At 38.2% G+C, this 8,838-nt stretch overlaps 1 pseudogene; it reads right to left on the bottom strand.

The window, feature by feature from the left end:
* Positions 1-2,773: 2,773 nt before the first annotated feature.
* On the bottom strand, positions 2,774-4,493 carry LOC121359426 (annotated as a pseudogene).
* Positions 4,494-8,838: the final 4,345 nt, after the last annotated feature.

Genomic DNA, 8,838 nt, shown 5'->3' on the forward strand with positions numbered 1-8,838 from the left:
TTGTGTATGATACAATGAGGGCAGAAGTAGTAGATTACCTTTTTCCCTATCCATCCAATCCCCATTAAAGCTGTAAGTCATTATTATAGGTCATGAAAATTTTCCTTCCATTGCACTTTCATGATATAATCCTTTGAAACTAGGCTTTTCTTAGGGGAATAAAGCACAATGCAATAGTTCTTTGCATCTGGAGCACTTGATATCACTATCAGCTACCAATATTTTATTTCACTAATTACTGATAACAACCACAAGGAGAAAAATAAATAATGTGTACATGTCTGTTATAAGCACAAGTTCTAACTTCTGGTAGTATGTACTAATTATTACCCCAATACAAAAGAAGACTTATAACACTGCCAGGTAAGACATATTTTTCCTTGCTGTTTGTAAGATCACTTTGAGTATAGCTTAACAGAACCCTAGTAGCAGATGTGAATTTGGGACACAGCCTTGGCATGACACAGACACTGAGACAGGCTGCACTACATTGTCTGAATGCAAAAAAAAAACATTACCAAATTTTTTGAAATAAAAAAAAAAAAATTAACCCCAAAAAAAAAAAAAAAAAAAAAATTACAAGACTCAAAGGAATACCATTTTATTACACATGCTCCTAAATGGGACGGTCTTGTGAGGCTGAAATAAACCAAGGCAGCCACTTCATGTTTAACTCAGCTAAACTAACACCCACTGCATCAATAAGAGGAAGTGTTGCACTCCTGGAGACACAAACATCTTCCCTTCTTGCAACAACTCTAGTGCTTTATAGACCCACGATCTAACTTAAGTCATTAAAATGACAGAAAATTTTTCATCCTCTTTTGCTGGGATATTTTTAGTAGCAAGAATGCAGCCTGCAGGTCTCAGGAAGTGATTTTTCCCCTCTATTTGGCACTGGGGCAAAGCCACATCCAGAGTTCTGTGTTCAGTTTTAGGCTCCCCGGACAAGAGACATGGACATAACAGAGCAAATCCAGTGGAGGGCCATCCAGATGATCAGAAGGCTGGAACATATTACAGGATGAAAGAGTGGGAGAACTGGTTTTGTTCAGACTGGAAAATAATACTTTGTAAGATATCTTACTGCTGTCTGAATCTACCCAAGTGGAAGATACAGAGAGAACTAAAATAGACACTTATCATTTTTTACTATAAGAGTGTAAGATTGATATCTCTAAGATTTTACATTAGATCATCAAGTCCAACCCCCCTGCCATGGGCAGGGACATCTTTCACTAGATCAGGTCGTTCAATGCCCCATCCAACTTGACCTTGAACACTTCCAATGATGGGGCATCCACAACTTCCCTAGGCAACCTGTCCCAGTTACAATGAGTTACCCTCCTTGTAAAAAAAGGTCTTCATTATGTCCAATCTAAACCTATCCTCTTTCAGTTCAAAACTGTTTCCCCTTGTCCTGTCACTACAGGCCTTCATTAAAAAAAAACCAACAACTCTGTCTTTCTTATAAGCCCTCTTTATATCTTGAAAGGTTACAATAAGGTCTCCCTGGAGCCTTCTCTTCTCCAGGATAAACAACCCAACTCTCTCAGCCTTTCTTCATAGGAGAGGTGTTCCAGCCCTCTGATCATTTTTGTGACCCTCATCTGGACCCACTCTAACAGGTCCATGAGGTCCATGTATTTTTTGTACTGCTGACCCCAGAGCTGGATGCACACTGGATGCAGGACCTTGCACTTGGCCTTGTTGAACTTCATGAAGTTCCTATGGCCCCTCTACTCAAGCCTCTCAAGGTCCCTCTGGATGGCATTCCTTCCCTCTAGGAAAACAACTGTTCTACTCAGCTTGGTGTCATCTGCAAACTTGCTGAGGATGTACTCAATCCCTCTGCATCATGGATATTAAATAGTACTAGTCCCAATACAGACCCTCGAGGGACACCACTTGTTACTGATTTCCACTTGGACATTGAGCCATTGACTGAAATTCTTTGGATGCAGCCATCCAGCCAGTTACTTATCTGTCTAACAATCCACCTGTCAAACCTCTCTCTCTCCAATTTAGTGGCAAGAATGTTGTGAGGGACAGCGTCAAAGGCCTTACAGAAGTCCAGATAGATGACATCCATAGCTCTTTCCCTGTCCACTAATGCAGTCCCTCCATGATAGAAGGTCAGTAGATTAGTTAGGCATTATTTGCCCTTGCCTAGGGCATGTTGGCTGTGTCTAATCCCTGCTTCCCATATGCCTTGACATAGCTTCCAGTAGGATCTGTTCCATGACCTTACCAGGCACAGAGATGAGGCTGAATGGTCAGGAGTATCCAGGGTTCTCTCTTTATAAAAAATTTTAATTGGTTGTATGTATTAACATGTGTTATAAGATTTTTCCTAAGGAAGCATTACATACTACATGGATACTGTAAAAAGATTGGATTAGTTAAAAGAAACAAGCATTAACAGAGATATAAAACTCAACCTAGTCAGACTGAGTGCTGAGCTTGCAATGAACTATGGGTAATCAGCCTTTCCAGTTGCAGCCTTCACAGTGGAAAACACGAGACAGTTAAAAACGTATGTAACTTGTTACACAGATTACCTGTAAACAGTTTCTCTCCATTGGACACCTGGAATTAGATTCAGTTCCAAACATATATGACAGTTTCCATTCTAAACTAAGAGAAAGGTCTGTTACTATGAAGTACGATGTGGATAATGTGGGGACACAAGCTCTGAAATGTGGGATTCAGATGCTTATGGGAGATGGGTAGATTTTGGCAGCTGGAGATGGAAATTTTTTTTAAAATTTCATTTTAAACACAGAAGAGACTGTGTGTTTGAGGGCCTAAGTGTGATATTCATTTGTGAAGGACTGTGCTCAAATCCTCCCTTTCCCCTCAGCAGATACAACTCTCCACAGAAGCCTTCATTCAGTCATTCTTGTCTAGCTTGATGGGTTTGGGGAATTCATCATAAAGCTCCACTTTGGTTTCCTGTTTAAGTGCATTTCATGCAATCATCTGGAAAGTTTGTTCCACATTAATGGCCTCCTTGGCACTGGTTTCAAAGTAGGGGATGTTGTTTTTACTGTAGCACCAGGCTTGTACCTGTTTTGTGGTGACTTATCTGTTTTCTAGGTCAATCTTGTTTCCCAGCACAAAAAAAGGAGTCCTCAGGATCTCTTGGACTGGCCTGAATGAGGAATTAATCCCTTGGGCTGTCTAGGGTTTTAAATGTGTTGGGGGCCATGACGTCAAACACCAGGATGCAGCAGTCTGCTCCTTTGTAGAAGGCAGCTCCCAGAGACTGAAATTGTTCTTGGAGTGCTATATCCTACATCTGCATTGTCACTAGCCTGTCATCCACCATGACCTCTTTTGTCAGGAAGCCTGCACCCATCCGAGCTTTGTACTGGTTACTGAATTTCTTGTTTACATACTGGTTCATGTGTGATGTCTTTCCCATCCCAGAGTCTCCGATGATGATGACTTTTAGTAACACTTTCTTCCTATAAGTCATCTTTTACACTGGTGCATGTGCTGTGGCACCTGGCCTTGAGACTTGCTGCCCTTTTACTCTTCTAAAAAATGGGTGTAATGTCTCCCTTTTTCCAATGACTGGTGACTTCACCTGACTGCCATGACTTTTCAAATATCATGGAGAGTGGCGTGGCAACTACATCAGCCAATTCGTTCAGGACTCTAGGATGCATCTCATCAGGTCCCATACACTTATGTACATTCAGGTTCCTCAGGTGGTCATGAACCTGATATTTACTTACAGTGGGAGCGACTTTGCTCCCCTAGTCCCCATCCTGCTGTCCATCCACTCAAAAATTCAAAAATACATTCATGCATGTCATATGAGGAGAGGCTAAGAGACCTAGGACTCTTCAGCCTGGAAAAGAAAAGGCTGAAGGGGGAGGAATCTTAACAGTGTATATAAATACCTGAGGGGAGGAAATGAAGAAAAGGAAGTCAGACACTCTATTGCCCACTGACAGGCCAAAAGGCAATGGGCAGACATTTAAAAAAAATTAAATCCATCTGAACACAAGAAAACACTTTTTACTGTGAGGGTGACCAAATTCTGTAACAGGCTGTCCAGAGAGGTTGTGGAGTTCATCAGTAAGAATATTCAAAACCTGACTGGACATGGTCCTGAGCAACCTGCTCTAGGTGGCCTTGCTTGGGGGCAGGGGGGGAGGGAAGTTGGATGGGGTTGTAGTAGGTGATCTTAAAAGGTCCTTTTAAATGTCAACCATTCTTACATGCCACCTGTGAACAGGTCAGTCATGGGAATGAGCCTAGAAGTCTCTAAAAGCACAAGCTAAAGGGGCAGTGTTTTTCATTTCAGAAGTTCCAGGTTCAATCCCTGTAGACAATCCAATTAAGGGTACTTTTCATCAACAAATACCCATCAATTGTGACATTGGGAATCATTTCAAAAAAACCCCAAACCAACAGAAAAATAAGACAACCATTTTCATCGTGGACTTTGTTTCAAAGTCTATTTAAGGACTCTGATCTAAAATCAGTGGTTACAGCTCTTACCAGCTATAGGATCCATGGTTTCTCTATTGCTTGGAGAATATGAACTCTGAGAAGATGAAAGCCCACTACTGGAACTGCTAGTAAAGTGCATGTTTGATCTACGTGCACGGGGGCCTCCCAAACCTCGGCCTGGATGAAACATTCTACGTACGTGCCGAACACCACTAGATTCATCATAATCAAGCAGTTAAGAAAAGTCTATTGCTATCAACTATTAAACAGCAAGAACATTTACTAGATTGAATAATTTGGCAACACATTCTTCATTCATAAAAAAATGATTCAACATTATAAGTGAATAATAAGTAATCATAGCTATGCTGCCAGTCAGATCTATAGATGTGAACTCAAGGCACCCAGGGCTCCTTGCACCAAATTCATCTTTCCCAGGCTTTTTATCATGTTTAAAAAATCTCAGGAGGGATTTTATGCCTTATGGATTAAAGTTTTTACTAGGTAATGCTACAACTGATTATGCATATTCAGCAGAACATATTACTCAATAGACAAGGATTTTAACATCAAAATTGGGAAAGAAAGGTATTTAAGTACTGAAAATGATCTACAAAATTTTATTGCTATTCTTACCACACAAATGTGTTCTCCCAAGACAGTCTAGATAAAGCTTCCTTTTACCTTAAGAAGCAGTAGTGCAATTAACTACTAAGCTAGGAAATAATGTACTTATACATATAATATTTTTCCAATTTCTAAACTAGTAGCTTTAGCTCACCTTATCTCCAATTTTCTTATTTTCAAAAATAGCATGTTTATCACTTGTATAAAATCTATTATCTGCAGCAGACTGGTGCCCAATGTCTTATTCCACAATGCACAATTATTATGTAGAATTCATTTCCTCACAATACCACTGAATTTAAAAATTTAGGACTGGAAAATTAAGATTTCTTTTGGCAAGTAAGACTATCCAATTACTATAATAAATACTTTCAGGAAGAATTGACTCTTTAAAATCTATTATACTATAGAGCATAAAACATTTCACTTGCAAGATTTAGGAGGGGGAGAAAATGTCCCTTGGGACAAAATATAGTTGTGTAGCACAGATTGGTTTGTTCCTCCTTTGAATCTGTTGATACTGGATACTAGTAGTGACAGAACATTGTCACTAATATTTTACTGATTGACTGCTTCTCTCAGGTAGTTTGGGAAGCTTTCCATAGCTACATCTGACAGAAAAATGCCCCAATTCTGGTCTTTTTTAAAAGTAAACTTGGAAAATAAGACAACTAGAACATCCTTAATATAAATACTTTGAAAAATTCAAGCCTTGGTCTCATTTTGAAAAGTATCATAGTAGCTTGCTAACTGTACCTTTCAAAGTGTTTTCAAGAAAAATAATATTATTTAAATATACTAGTCAAGAGTATATTGATGTCTCACCCAACTATGCTGGGGTTAAAAAAAGCATTTGGAACTCTTAACTCATTGCAAACATACTGAAAACAACCAAGCTAGAACCATTTACAAGGTCAAGACTAAAGCCATGTTTTAAACAGTAAAACAGTTGAAAATTGTTTAAGAAAGAAATTGGAATTTAAAGAGCTGTCCAGAGTCTCCAGGGATAAAGGTGGTATCTTGCAGCATCTGCACAAGATTCTTCAAAAGAAATATGTGCAGCCATTTAAAACAGCTTTAAATACCCTCCTAACTGCTACACAGAAGACTATATCCTTTCCTAAGCTGATAGCAACTGGGCAGGGGGAAATCCTCCCCCATTTCTTTTTTTTAGTCTTAGCTGTCAGAAGATGTGAAATAGCACCCAACATGGAACAACTAGTCCAGAAACTCTCAATTTTTGTGGACTTGGCAACACTGATTTCTAAAGTAATGTATGGAAACTTACATGCATTTCCTATAATTATTTATATAGACTCTCTCCATCAGTTTTGTGATGACTGACACTGTGGCCTTACTCAGTAACTGAAAAGATTATTTTGATTTCTTTAGCTCTTATGTAGTTAGTAATAAACATACATTTCCCAATTAAAAGTTATCTGACATTACTGATGTGGGAGGGGAAGTAAAAGCTCCAGAAGCATAAATTCTAATCCAACACCTCATCCACTTCAATAGGAAGTCAATTTCACTATGTAATTGGGACTGACAATTTAAATGATAAAAAATTTAAATACAGAAAACAACCAAAGTGAAACCATTTCCTCTAATGTTGCTAGCAGTAGATATAATGAACTTGAGTTGTTAGGCCTTCTTTTTTTTTTTTTATAAGAAGCCCTGAAAAAAAAAAAGGGCACTATCAAATTACACTAGGAGTGCATTTTTTTAAACTAGATACAGAAAGATCACTTAATGAGCTTTTAATGATGGCCTGTACTTCCATGAAGTAAAAGTATGTTCTGAAATTATGTTATAGGTATTTGTACAGCAAAAAAACAAGCCACATTACTATTCCTAAGACCAAGTAACAGAAAGAAAATTGTACTTAGAAGTGCAAAGAAACTGACAGTTTGAGCTCTTCAGTAGTTATAGCACTGCAATTTGCAGTTAACAAAGATAGCCCTAATCCCTAGGAAGTCTCCTGATAGGTCTTCTAGTTATATCTTCAAAAAAGTCAATAAATAAGAGGCTGCAACTACCCTATTGAAATATAGTAATAAAACTAATCAAACATTTAAGATCCCTCAATTTCAAAGTTCAGTGCATTCTCTAACACATATGCTTTTGGTGAAATCTGCTTTCAGTCTTGTAATTATCTATAAAACACTACTGCATCTGGATTGCTGCTTTCCCAGACACAAAATGGCATCAGAACTAATGGCCAAGAAGGGTAAAAATTGCAGAAAGAAGCAGCTGGGCATCAGAAAGATCTTTAAAAGCTTTCGCTATGAGAAATAAAATGAAAACACACACCCACATTGTCAAGCAACACCTAAAGCCTATTCACAGTCTGATGGAGATATATATATATATATATATATAGATATATCTATATATATATAGATATATATACACATATTAAAAATTCAGATGTATAGTTCCCCTATAACTAAACACCAGTTCTAAAAAATAAGCTACACTGATGGAGCCACTTGACTACATAAGTCAGAACAAGTAGTTACAGCTATCATAAGGAACAGTCTATCCCTTTTCCCTCAACTTAAGAAAGGATATTAAATCTCTAGGAGCTCTGTGTTCCAGTGTAAGATGAGCTGCAAAGTCATCTGTGACATGATTAGGATCCCCTCCAGGTAATGCTGCACATATTGGACAGATCTGAAACAACAAAGTGAGAAAAAAAACCAAACACAACCAAATTTACACAAATCACAAAACACAATTCAGAGTTGATCACTTGACGTGGATTCATATACTTTAAATATCACATTCTAATCCTACACCTAAACAGACACAATTTAAACCAGTAAATGTGTTCAAACACAGCTGTTAATTGTAGCATCTTTTTAAGTCTCACTTTTCCTTGTAATTATGCTTTTAATAATACCATGGAAACCAAAAAATAAAATTTTCAAATCCTATCTGCAATGTTTCAGCTTTCAATATTGTCTTTATATGTCAATTCCAGAACAGACAGTAGGTCTAATTACACAGGATTACTTCTTGAATGTACCTACATATGACATTATCAAGTTCATTTACTGCTCTTTGAATCCTCAAGTGACTTCTCATTCATCTCATCAGTGAAGTGTAGGAAGGAGAATGAAACCAGATGTGAATATTCATTCAAGTATCCCAACTGAGACCACCCACCGCAATAACACAAGTAGAAATTTGGTAGAGAAACTCCTCATTCCTACCAAGTATTTTGAGAGATAGCATTATGGTTTTGTTTTTCTCTTAAGCCTAAACCCACATTTAAGAAAAGTCTAGGGACACTTACTGACATAGCAACCTTCATTTATTATCTTGATTTTTCCCCCCAATGACTGCAACCACCTGAGAAGCATGCCTTAAAAGTCCTTTGCAACAGTTTTGCAGGCCAGCCTTCAAGCTTGACAGATCACATGTTAATAAGCCAGAAAGGAGAAACTTTGACACAATATATGCTAGGTCTTAACTACTCTTGCAAGGATATCAACCTGGACTTTGCAACTGATAAGGCTGTAAATTAGTGGGGAGACTCCAGACTGGGAGGGGTGAGGGAATCAATAGAACCATACAAACCTATGAAGAGAAATGCAGGGGGAAGGGAGAGCCAGGAGGAACAAAGGGGAGGGTAGACAGAAACGTGTATAAAGTGGACTGGTCACATGTAAAACAGAGGTGGTCAGTATGTTTATCTGACTGAGCCTGATCACTACAGTCTGCCCTGTCTTCCTAGAT

Source organism: Pyrgilauda ruficollis, unplaced genomic scaffold (genome assembly GCF_017590135.1).
Source record: "Pyrgilauda ruficollis isolate IOZ18807 unplaced genomic scaffold, ASM1759013v1 scaffold447, whole genome shotgun sequence".
Lineage (NCBI taxonomy): Eukaryota > Metazoa > Chordata > Aves > Passeriformes > Passeridae > Pyrgilauda > Pyrgilauda ruficollis.